Below are 13,148 nucleotides of genomic sequence, written 5' to 3' on the forward strand. Positions count from 1 at the left end.
AGTTGGCTCTTAAATATTAAAAAATAGACAAAAACCTTAACGTGGCTTCCTGCCCCACCTTTCTCACCCCAGAGAGTTCCAGACAAGTACCTAGGATCTGTGTTTTGTAAAATGGAGAGATCACTAAGGGGCATTCTGAAGCCCTGGCTGCCTGGGCCTCCACGTCCCCAGGCTTACAGTGACACCTAAAGCCACTGGGGCAACAAGGACGAGGAGCGGATTCTGCACCAGGCACCGGGTAAGAAGCTGGGATCAAGAGAGGGGCTCCTGCCTCTGACCTCCGGGTCCTCACAGTGCAGTGGAGTCGAAAATCATCCCCCGTCATTCCAGCCCAGTTAGAGTAAGGCACCCAAAAGGTTCCAAATGCCTCATCTTTCTGTTTATCAGACAGGAAGCTGCCTTCTCCAGCCCACTGACTTAACGCAAACACAGGAAACACGGCGGCTTTGAACACATACCACTCTAAACAGAGGTGCCCCTACTGCTCTGGAACAGCCTTTGCTTAAACACTTACACCAGCTCAGAACAGCGTAACAAGCCGAACTGTACTGTGTGGTGGGAAGGATGCAAAGGTTCCAGGCCTTGACAACCTCAGCATCCAAGCCCAGGAAATTTGGCAGGTTCCTCACTCATCGCAGCCACCACCCCTTGTTATCAAGGAGCAGGTTTGTGGGACAAATTTAAAATCCTGAACATGTACTTCCCACCACCTGAGGACAGAGGATGTTGATGCTAATGTGAAAAAAGGACAAAGAGGAAGCAGAGGAGAACTGGACCACTCTACAAATATTTATAATCCTCACAACAAGCCTAAGAAGCAGGCAAGTCCAGGTTGCAGATGGGGAAACCGAGGCTCCGGTTAGTAGGAGCGAAAGCGAGGATCTGGTCCCAGCTTCGCCTGACCCCAAAGCCCTTGTTTTGTTCCCTCCACCGTCAGTTTCATATTGAAAATATAACAAATCAATCACCCAAGACATTAAAGGACTTAAAATTACTAGAAATCAGGACTGGCCACAGGACAGAGGAAAGCCAGTGCGGCTCTCTGAACGGGGCCCCTGCTGCCTGGCACCACCCCATGTGAAATATCGATTTTTGAGCTGTGGGAACTTTCGGCCCAAGCGGCCCTGTCCAACTGGAAGAAGTTCAGAGAAACCCCAAACACTTCCCACCCCGTTTCTTAACCCTGGTGTTCCTCCCCCACCAAAAAAGAGCAAGATTCAGGGTGTGGGAGAATAGGCTCTTGAGGAAAGATGAAAGGAGCTGAGTACGTGTTGCTTGGCTCAACAGTGCAGAAAGCGAGGAAGGGGCCGATATCAGTTCACAAACACTTAAATGAGGCCATGTGACTTTGAGAGAGGCACTGGGGTTGAGTGAGACCGGGGGCAAAGCCTTCTGCCACCAACCCACAGAATGAGCTTGGGCAAATCACCCCTTTTCTAACTAGGGGGGAGCAATCAAATTGTCCCTGAGAGGCTTTGCAGCGCAGGCATTCTATACTACTAAGCGAATTCAGTAGACACGATTGTACTGTTGCTGATTTTTCTTTTAAGCAGGGCATCATTTAGAGTTAAAATGAAAGGAAAAGAAAACCTAAGATGAAGGTTCCCAAAATGTAAATGTCATGGAGGAGAGAGAGGAACCTCCCCCAGGGGTCCCTTGTTCCTCTGGGTGGTACTAAGGGCCACAGAGACCAGACACCTCTGTCTGAGAGGCACCAGGGAAGCGACCTTAAGGTGGGGGAGGGGCAGCCACACCTTCAACTTCCCTACAGGCCGCAACCCAACCTGCCCCACCTGCGCTGGCAGGAAGCCACACCCTTCACTGGCAACTTCCAGAAGGCCCCGCAAAGCTCCCCCCAGCCCCAGTGGGAGGGCTCCTGGTGAGGAGCCAGAGGGGCTGGAGATGAAGAGAGGTGCTGAAGGCACAGGCTAGGGGGAAACTCCCAAGATGGCCTCGCCCTCAGCCAAAGGCCAGCTACGAGCCTTTTCTGGGCCCACCTGCCCAGGCCCAGCTGTGCTGTGTCCCATCCCGGGTGCTGAATCACCTCAGGCTTGAGGAGCGAGTCAGCAGAATGGGGGCCTGAGAAATTCCACCAGGAGCCTGCCTAAGTTACTTTTTAAAGAGACACACATCAGATGCAAGAGGACAGCTCCCTCCTGCTTCCCAAATATTCGGTGCCATCAAAGCACAAGGGGTAGGTGGGGTAGAGGGGGCAGACACAGGCTGGCATCCAGCCCTCAAACCATCCCCATGTGGTAGCAGGCCCGTTTTAGACCCAGGCTCATTTTGTGTGCTCTGGTGTGACTCATGCCATTCCTTCAGGAGGCCCGGAGGCTGCCTGGCAGGGACTCGGGCCTGCCTGAGAGCCTGAAGTGAAGGGGTCTCCCACCAGCTTAACCACAGAGAAGAGCCACCTCAGCGGGGAGCAGAGCTGGCGGCTTCTCCAGCACCCAGATCGTGCAAGGCTATGATGGTCCTCCCTGGGGAGGGGATCAGGGCCCTCCAATTCAAAACACCCTTCTGATTACATTTTCTCAAGAATTTCGGCTTTTCCACTAATATTAATACATAAAAACCACAGGCCAGATGCCTGAGGGACAGCTGGGGATGGAGCAGGAAGGGGGGCACACTAGTGGTTCAATGACCCCAAGTTTAAAAAAGAGGACCCAAGAGAAGAAAGGCCTGGTTTAGCCTTCTGGTCAGGGGGGGGCTCCCCAGGAAACGCCATCGTATGATTTGGAGCCAGGGGGATTGTGGGAAACCTGGCAAAAGGGAATCCCAAAATACTTTCCAGACACATCCTGCGGCTTCCTTTTCTCATACAGCAAAGAAAAAGCAATCATCTACCATTTTCCAGAATACAAGGGAGTAGACCAGAGCAGACATTTGTTTAAGGGGTTACTCTGATGATAATATGATGTCATGGAGAAGAAACCAACCCAAAATGTTCCAACCACAAGAGCAAGTCAGTCCATTTTACGCTCCTGCCTCCTTCCTTGCACACAGTAAGCACTCAATACGAAATCTGGAATCTGGAGCAATGCATTCTACAATTGAGACCTACAAGATTGGCCAGATGACTTATTTTTATAGATAATAAAACTAAGAAAATTTAAAATTTTTTTATTATTTAAGGGCAACACATGCAAAAAAGCATTTAGCGAAAAGTAACGCTCAGCCCCCACTCCTGCTTCCTGGGCCCCTTCTAGAGGCAACCACCATTCCCAGGGTCTCAGCATCTTTCCACACACAGAGCCGAGCTGACATACCAGCATTCATACAAAAGGGAGCACCACATATACTACTTGGCAGCTGGTTTTTTCCCTTACAATATATCTTGGAGAGCATGCCCTATCAGGACATATAGATCAGCCTCATTTTTGTAAGGGCTACAAAGATTCCCAATGTACCACTGTGCCATGATTGATCTGACCCTTTTGATGGATGGTTATCTTGTTTCCTGTCTTTCTCTATGACAATGCTGCCAAGAATATCCTCGGACATTTCCTTCTGCACATCTGAGTTTATCTGCGGGGTGAATTCCTAGAAATCAGTCAGAAGGACTCTGCTTTGACAGGCACCACCAAACTGCCTTCTAAAAAGAGACTTGTTACAACTGATACTCCCATCAGTAGGATCTGAGAGTGCCTAAGAAACTGCGGCATCTACCAAAATCAAACATTCCCCAGCCAGAGCCAGAGCTGGAAGCCATGGCTCCAGCCACTCAAGTCCAGCGTTCTTTCCACGTCACCCCTTGGCCATCTCCTAGATCACAGGAAACCACGTTTTGGAACTAAAACTGCAGTTAGTTTGTGCACCTTCTGCCCGGGCCAGGGCCCTCAAACGAGCCTTCTCAGCACAAGCTCACTGCTAAGAGCATCCAAAGCATCAGCAGACGGGCCCCAGAACTACTGTGTTGTTACCACTTGGGCTTCACAGCCCACGAGCACTGCACACCCACAAACACCCCTTTTTAGAAGTAGAAAGAGCACTGAGCCAGGAGCTGGGAAAACCATCTACCCCCTTCCCCTGCTTCGCCACCTGACAACCCAGGGAGTTAACGCTGATAGTTTATATAATTTTTTTTTTTTTTGAGGAAGATTAGCCCTGAGCTAACATCTGCTGCCAATCCTCCTCTTTTTGCGGAAGAAGCCTGGCCCTGAGCTAACATCCGTGCCCATCTTCCTCTACTTTCTATGTGGGACGCCTACCACAGCATGGCTTGCCAAGCGGTGCCATGTCCACACCCGGCATCTGAAGCAGCGAACCTCGAGCCGCCAAAGCAGAACGCGTGCACTTAACCGCTGCACCACTGGGCCAGCCCTATATAATTTTCTTAAAACTTACATAGCCATCATCCAGCAGGCCCTTCCCAGACCTTCTTTCTTTTAGTTCTCACATCTAACCTTGCAGGGTAGGTACCCTGATTCCCATATTACAGATGAGCACACTGAGGCTGGGAGGTTACGTGGCTTTCCTAAGGTCATAAAGCTTAGTAAGTGGCATAGTCAGGCTTTGAACTCTGCCTAGCTCCTAAGCTCACACCCCATTATTCCCATCTCTAAGAATGGGATTCTGTAGATCACAGAGCACCGCTTCCCAGGGAGCAGCCAGGGCTCCACTCTGTTGTCACCACAGGACTCGAGCTCAGGGGCTCAGCACACCAAGGGTTAAGGCTGAGAGGCAGGGACTCTCTCGGGCTGCACAAAGGGAAAATGCACTTCCTGCCCCTGCGGGCAGAGATGCTGTTTTATGCTCAGCAAATTAGGACGTTTGTTTAATTAAGACGACACACAGATTTTTGTTACTCTAAATATTTTTGGAACATGATGCTTGGGAGGAAGCTGTCAAGGCATGGATTTTATCTTTCCTTTGCTTCGGGTATCTCTTTCTCCCCCTCCAAGAGAAGGGTAAGGCCAGGCTCAGAGGAAAACAACAGCCAACTCCTCCTCTCCTTTTGAAATAAAGATGTCAAGCTGGTAAGGGCTGTCTTAAGTACTTTATTGAAGGATTAGCTAGAAGAGGAAGTGAAGAAAGCCCAGCTCGCAGGGCTTCTAGCAATAACCTACCAGGCTACATAACAATGCTGCATTTTTTGAGTGTGCTTTTCTCCTTTTAAAAGCTGACAGATCCTTGTTTTGTTTTTCTCTGGAGCAAGAACAGGCAAAAGGCAGGCTGTGATTAACATGCGTCCTTCAGCCTGCCAGACGGAAGTTGTCCCATCTTCAACCCTTAGGTTAAAAAGTTTAAAAATAAAAAACAGAAAACCAGGGCCCTGACCCTCTCTTTCCTCTCCCCTTATGTGCACTTTGGACAAGCAGCCCCCCAGAATGCACCTCTCCGGCTGCCCTTCCCCAAACAGAGCCTGCCAATCCGGGCACCTGGACCTGCCCACAGGCACTGCCAGGACTTGCTGAATGTGGCAAAGAGCTTTCCGGCGTCACTCCGCAGCCACCTGGGGGGCACAGCGGCTCTCAAATTACACTGAGCAATCTCTTTGACGCTTTTAATTACCCTTCAGTTAACCACTAAATGAGTCCTCACTTTCCGACACTGAATGCTTGCCTCAGTTTGCCAAACCTGCACTGTGCTCCTTCCTGGAGGCAGCTTCCCTCCTCGCCCCAGACACAAGGGGCCCCTCTCGGAATTCCTCGAGTCCTTTGTCTGTGGCATGCTTGGGACACTCATCACAGGCTGCCATTGTATTTCAGTCATTCGGCCACTAATTTCCCCTTGAGGACTGTGAACTCCCCTCCTGGAGGAGGCCTCTGGGATCTCCCAAAAATGGGCTGGCTCCCTGCTCCCAATCCCCATGACTCACAGTACCTTTCTGGGGTCTCTGTCATCTTTGCCTCACATTAGAGTCATCTACAGATTTGTCTCAGCTCTGCCCTAGGTGCCAGAGGGCAGGGCCAGGACTTACTCAACCTGACAACCCCCCCCCCCCCCCACTCCACCACCACCTGGCAGAGTCCCTGGCAAAGAGAAGCCAGTTAAATATTTGCTCGATTACACATCTGTGTCCCCTCCCCCCACCCCTAGCAGCCTTGTACATAAATTGACTAATATTAATCGAGTGTTTGTCTAAACAGGCCTTAAAGCAGCCTTCCTCCTTACCAAAAAGGGAATAAACCACCCAGCGAGTTTATCAGGCCAGGCTCCGACGGTGGAGTCACAAATGGCCACAGTGTTGCAGAAAGGAGCTAAGCCTCTCTTCCCCCTTCAACGTTACTCAACAGTTACTTTGAAATCCTGTTAAACGCAGGAAAGGATGCAGTGAACCAAGAAGTGGCTGGGCCTCTCAACTGTCCAGCCGAGAGGGCAGCTTGTCTCCAGGACCTGGGACTTCCCAGGAACCTTTTCCCCACACCGGCTGGGTGGAGCCGCAGACAGCAGCCACCCTGCCCCCACCTCAAGACAGCCAGGAACCTAGTCCTGGAGGATACTCCATTTCTGAACCTAGTCCTGGAGGGTACTCCGTTTCTGTTGGAGACAACAGGGGTCTCTGGAGGGACGGCAGCGGGGTGCAGTCTTGCCCTGGGCGTGGCCCCAGGACAGCATGGGGAGAGAACCCCTGCACAGGAAGTGGGGGGTGGGGGGGATAGAAAACCGGGGATGTGGCCCAGACAGGAACGATGCAACAGCCCAGTCCCGGTCCTAAAGGAGCGGAGCCCAGCTCCCCGGCCCCGGCCCGCTGGGTGGCCCGCAGGTGCGGCGGAATCAGGTGCGCGCGCGGGCCGCGCAGACGTCCGCGGACATTCCCGGGCCTCGCTCTCCCGGGAAGCAGAAGTCAAAAGACAAAGGTTGAGGGGCTGCGGGGGAGGGGGTCGTCTTGCCGGCCTCGCGGCCCGGGCCCCGCCGGGTCCCCCTTCCCCGTGCACCGGCCGCGCCTCTCCGCGTCCCCTCCGCCGCCCACCGCTCGCAGCCGGGTGAATGAGGAAGTCGGGAGTGCAGGGCGGAAACCGAGCCGAGCGCAATGTCTGCTGCAGGACCGTCCGACTCTGAGTCAGGACGCCCTGACAGCTGCCAAACGGTCCCCGCCTGCCCGTTACCTCCGTTTCAGAGACGCCCGGAAACTTCCAAAGGAGCCGCTGCCCCGAGCCCCCCACCTTACCCTCACCCGTTCGGCCGCGTCCACGGGACAGAGGCTCCCCGGAAGGGGTTAAAAAGTTTGCCCAACTTGGGCACTGGGCGAGGCGAGGGCGGGGCGCGCGCCCGGCAGCAGGGGGAGGTCGAGGCTCCGGGTGCCCCGCGGGGAGCGCGCCGGCCGAGGGCGGGGGGATGGAGGGTTTCCGGGGAGCGCCCGGCCCCGAAGCCTTCCTCCGCTCCCCGAGGCCCTGCTTCCCGCGGCACCGTCCCCGAGCGTCCGCGCGGGGGTCCCGGGGCGCCGAGGGAAGGATGCGGTGCCCCGGCCCGGGCCCGCCGCGTTCGCGCCCGCCCACGCTGCTCGCCGGCCGTGCGGAGGCCGAGAACCACACGCTGGCCTTCTCGCCCCAGACGCCGCGCGTCCCGTCGCCGCCGCCGCCACGCCCGCCCGCGCGCCCGCCTGCTCGGGGCGGGACCGGCCGGTGGGGCTCGCTCACCTGAACCTGGATCTGCCCTGGCGAACAGGCGCTGCTTCTCCCGAGAGGGCTTGCTCGAGCGCTCGAGCGACGGCGGAGTGGGGCGAGCGCGCGAGGCAGGAGCTGCAGCAGGTCAGCCTCGCTCAGGCTTCCGTGTCCTGCCCAGGAACCGCGGTGATCTGCGCGCCTCACCGCACCCAGCTCCGCTCCTCGCCGCCTTCCCGCCCCGCCCTCGAAGCCGCGCGCCCATTCCCAGCCCGGCGCCGGCTCCGGGGAGGAGCCAGGAGAGATGACCCCGCCCCCAGCTGTCTCATCCACTCCGGCCCGCGCCTCGTATTGATGGACAGATCCATTGGCCTGTGGGAAGGGGGTGGGCGGAGCCTCTGGGGGCCAGAGGGGTGGGGATTTACCCTCCCCATCCGCCCCCACCTCCGCCCTCTCCACCTTCCCCCGCGCTGCCTAGGCGGGAGCCCCGCCCCCCAGGGCGGGCCCAACGAACAGCCAGGTTTCAGGAGGAGGATTGACATGGAGAGAGTCCAATCAGGAGGAGGAGGTTCTCGCGGAGGGCTCCGGGCCGGGCTTTTGGTGCACCGCCTGGGCCGGGGCGAGGCCGGGCGGGAGCAGACTGGGAAGGTCCGGGATCGACACCCCGCCCCGGGAGCTGTTTTCCTGTCCCACCCAAGTCATCCCAGAAGAACAGATATTAAGTACCATATATGGGAAAAGTGCTATTTTACATAATTATGATGGCCTGTGGGGGCGGACATGAACTCAGCCCCGGAGCCGTTGTGCGCGCCCTGAGTTCGATTTCTGACGCTGTCCTCAGAGTGGGCATGCTGCCGTCCTTCGGCCTCCGGACCTTGGCTCGGATGGGTTCCCTCTGCCTGGAGCGCCCTTCCGAGCCGCTACCTCCACGTGGTTGACTCGCACGCTTCCTTTCAGAGATTTGTTACAAAATGTTTTCTTGGTTTTTTTTGTTGTTTGATTGCTGGCCGCTACAAGAGGATAAAACATTTTTTTAAAGATTTTTTACACTTATCTTTTAATCCATCTGGAATTTATTTTTATTTTGGAGTGAGGAAGAAATCTAATATAATTTTTGTAGTAGCCAGGTGTGTCCACACACCATTTTCTCCACTGATTTCAGGTACCACCGTCATCACCTTTTGAACTCGTATATGTGCTTAGATCTGTTTCTGAGCTGTATCCGTTGATCTTTCTGTGTGTTCCTGTGCCAGTTCCACAATACTTTCATGCTGATAGCTTTATAATACATTTTCTATCCAAGAGGGCAAATTTCTCATTACTCTTTCCTTTTGGAATGTGCTTCCTATCATGACTATTCTTCCAAATGAACTTCAGAAAAAGTTTATGATCAAAAGAACACTGGAAAAAAGATTTTTCAACTCTGTGACAAAGAATTACTATCAACAGTATATAAAAGGCTCTTTTCGGTCCATAAGAAAAACCCCAAATACTCCAAAATAAAAATGACCAAAAAAAGAAACAGGCAATTAAAAAAGGAGAAATATAAATGGCCAATAATTATGAAAGAAGCAATCAGAAATGCAAACAAAACAACATAGGACACCATTTTTCACCTATCAAATTAAAAAAAGAGGGGCCTACCTCATGGCCTAGAAGTTAAGTTCACGTGTGGGGCACCTGGGGTTCGAGGGCTTGGACCCAGCTGTGGACCTGTGCACAGCTCACCAAGCCAGGCTGTGGCCGTGTCCCACATACAAAGTAGAGGAAGACTGGCAAAGATATTAGCTCAGGGACAATCTTCCTCAAGCAAAAAGAGGAAGATTGGCAACAAGTGTTTGCTCAGGGCCAATCTTCCTCAAGAAAAAAAGAATAAAAATGCCCACTGTTGGCTAGGTTTAAACATACAGATAGAAAAGTAAATTGATCAATCCTCCCTAAGAATTCATCATAAAAAAAAATTGGAAACGTGCACAGATATGGGTTAAAAACTTCTTTGCAACATTGTTTATAGTCATTAAATATTAGAAATAAATGTACAATAAAAGAGATTGATTGAATAAATTTTGATACATCCATATGCTGAAAAATACCCAGAAAGTCACTGAAATTTTTCTGTAAATTTGTATTTACTGATTTAAAACATACGGAGGAAGAGCAAATTATAGAATGCTGTTACGGCAGGATTTCATTTCTTTTTGTGCAATGTTTGTGTGTGGGGGTGCCTGATGTGTGTGTGTGTATGTGTACATGTGTGTTTCAGAGAGAGAGAAAATGAGGTTTAAAAGGCATCATATCAAAGTGTAAATAGAGGTTATAGCTTGGTAGAAGCATTGTGATTGATTTTTTCTTTTGCTTATCTGTATTTCTAACACATATATCACTTGCATAATTTTTTCAAAAATAGAAGAAAAAGACTCACTTCAAGGTCACCTCTTCCAAAATCTTCCCTGACACTCCAGGCCAGTTAGGTGGCCCTCCTCTGTGCTCCCACATCGTCTTATGTTTATCTCTCTCATAGCACTTACACCTTAGATTTTAATTGTCCATTTACTTGCTATTTCTTCTGCTGAGGCTAGAAGCTGCCTAGGGACAGATAGCGGCTGTGCCTTCTTTGTCTTTGTGGACCCAGAATTAACACAAGGCTTGGCTTAAAATGGTCCTGAGTGAATGCTTGAGCAGGACTCTGAGAGCATCTATTTCCTTATCTGTAAAATGTTTATAATCACTGGGCCTTGCCCAACCCACAGGACTGTTGAGAAGAACACTTGAGATGTGGACCTGAAAACTACGAAGCAGTGTGCACTTACAGAAGAGCATTATTGATAATGATCGTTTCCATTTTCCTCACACCCGTGGATTCCTAGCACCACCCTCTCCAGGAAATGGAGGTCACTAAGAAATTGGAAGGCCTCATTCAGCCAGACTCTGAATTCTCTCCTCCGGACCCACCAGCCTAGATGCTTCCCCAACTAAGGAAGCCCTCCCACTTGCTGTCCAACCTAACCCCTCCTCTAGGTCCCAAGAACCTACACCATTGATAGTGTCGACTCTTGTAACAGTTTAGAAAGAGTTTCATCTCTTTTGTTTGAGTAGTGAAATAGTATCATGGTTGGTGTAGAAAATACTAAAAAGAAAGAAAATAAAAATCACTCGCAACCTTACTACCACAATATAGCAACTATTAACAAACCTTGTTACTTCCTTCAAATCTCTATACACACACACACATATTTAAAATAAAATTGAGAGGTCCACATTATATGGTCACCTGATTTATTACAAAGGTACCACTACAGATAAGTGGGAAAAGATGGCCATTTTAATAAATGGTGCTAGGTCAATTGCATATCCACACGTGGAAACGTGAATTTTGACTTCTACCCTCACAGCATTGCCAGAAATAGTTTGGGATGGATCAGAGACCTAAATGTGAAAAGTAAACAGTAAAACTTCCCGAAGGAAGCGTAGGAGAATATCTTCATGACCTTGAAGCAGGCAAAATTTCTTAAAGACACAAAAAGTATAAACCGTAGGAAAAGATTGTTAAATTGAACTTCATTAAAATTGAGAACTTCTGTTCATCAAAAGACGTGTTTAAGAGAGTGAAAAATCAAACCACAGACTGGGAAAAAATATTTACAATGCATGTATATAACAAAGGACGTGTAGCCAGAATTTATCAAGAATATCTGTGTTGGGGCTGGCCCCGTGGCCGAGTGGTTAAGTTTGCGCGCTCCACTGCAGGCGTCCCAGTGTTTCGTTGGTTCGAATCCTGGGCGCGGACATGGCACTGCTCATCAAACCACGCTGAGGCAGCGTCCCACATGCCACAACTAGAAGGACCCACAACAAAGAATGTACAACTATGTACTGGGGGGCTTTGGAGAGAAAAAGGAAAAAATAAAATCTTAAAAAATAAAAGAGAATATCTGTGTCAAGAAAAAACTGACAACCCAATTTTTTTTAACAGGCAAAGATTTGAATGGGCACTACATAAAAGAGGGTATCTAATTAGCCAGTAAGAAAATGACAAAGTGCTAAACATCATTAGTTATCGCAGAATGCAAATTAAAACCACGAGACAGCACTATCCCCAACCAGATTGACTGAAATTAAGACACCAAGTGTTGGCAAGGGTGGGGAGCGACTGCAACTCTCATAAATTGCTTGTGGGAGTGTAAGTTTCTACAACCACTTTGGGAAAGCGTTTGGCTATATCTACTAAAGTTGAATACATGTGTAGACCCTACGATCCAGCAATTCCACTCTTAAGGATGTACCCAACAGAAATGAGTGCTTAGGCCCAAGAAAGGCATGTACAGAAATGTTCATAGCAGCTTAACATAGCCAAAAACTGAGAGGAGAAAAGTTTAGCAATGGTAACATAGATTAATTATGTTCATATAATGGACTACTATACAGAAATAAAAAGGAACAAATAAGTGTTACATGTAAAAAACACGATGACTCAAATGTCTGTGAACTGATGAACGGATAAACGAAATGTGGCATATTTCTACAATGGCATATTATTCAGCAACAAAAAGGAATGCTGCAACATACGTGCTACATAATACACGCTACAACATGGATGACCCTTAAAAACATTATGCTAACGAAAAGGAGCCAGTCACAAAAGGTCACGTATTGTATAATTTTGTGTATGTGAAATGTCCACAATAGGCAAATCAATAGAGACAGAGAATAGACTAGTGGTTGCCAGGGGCTGGTGAGGGGAAAGACTAAGAAGTTACTGGTAATGGGTATAAGGGGTTTTTTTGAGGCAACGAAAATGTTCTGAAATTACCTACTGCGGATGGTTGCACGACTCTGTGAATATACCAAAAGAAACACTCAGTCATATACTTTAGAAGGATGAACTTTATTGCCTGTGACTTATATTTCAATTAAGCTGTTATTTTTTGTTTTTAATGAATGGATCTCACAGACATACTGTTGAGTGAAAGAGTTTAGATACCAAAAAAAAGTAGATACTGTATGATTCCTTTTATATGAAGTTCTAAAACAGGCAAAATCAATCTCTACTGACAGAGCCAGAGTGGAGGTTCCCTTTGAGGAGAGTTAGTGAATGGGAGGGGGCCCAAGCGAACGTTCTGGAGTACTGGAATATGCTATATGTTGATCTGGTTGGTGGCTACACTGGGTCTATACATGTAAAATTCAGTGATTTGTCCACTTGAGATTTGTGTGCTGTACTGGGCTGTGTGCTGTAAATTATACTTGAATAGAAAAGGAAAATAATAAAATTGGTGCAAAATGTAAACAATTGGTGAAGATGGATGAAGGGTATGAGAGTCCTTTCTACCATTCTTGCAATTTTCTATTAGTTTGTCATTACGTAAAATTAAAAGTTACAAGGAAAGAAGGAAAATTCAAATCATACTGGATATATGGTTTTGTTATGCCTGCTTATTATTTTTCTCTTCAACATCTTGGCAGCTCATCTGCCTATAAACATATACTTTAGATTTCCTTGTCTTAAAAACAAACCAGGGAGGCCGGCCCTGTGGCCGAGTGGTTAAGTTTGCACACTCCGCTTCGGCAGCCCAGGGTTTCACTGGTTTGGATCCTGGGCGC

General features: G+C 49.4%; 1 protein-coding gene across 3 annotated transcripts in view; it reads right to left on the bottom strand.

Moving 5' to 3' along the window:
* Nucleotides 1–7,738, bottom strand: part of MYH9 (myosin heavy chain 9) — a 91,156-nt gene extending 83,418 nt beyond the window's left edge. Inside the window, exon 1 of one of the 3 annotated variants that reach the window (XM_070599709.1) lies at nucleotides 7,584–7,738. The gene's annotated coding sequence lies outside the window, so the exon portion shown is untranslated. Of the gene's footprint in view, nucleotides 1–7,052; nucleotides 7,219–7,583 lie in introns of those variants that run through there. The other 2 variants (XM_070599710.1, XM_070599712.1) reach the window with 2 other exon arrangements.
* Between the last annotated feature and the right edge of the window lie 5,410 nt (nucleotides 7,739–13,148).

The sequence above is a fragment of the Equus przewalskii genome, chromosome 29, assembly GCF_037783145.1.
Source record: "Equus przewalskii isolate Varuska chromosome 29, EquPr2, whole genome shotgun sequence".
NCBI classification, from domain to species: Eukaryota; Metazoa; Chordata; class Mammalia; order Perissodactyla; family Equidae; genus Equus; species Equus przewalskii.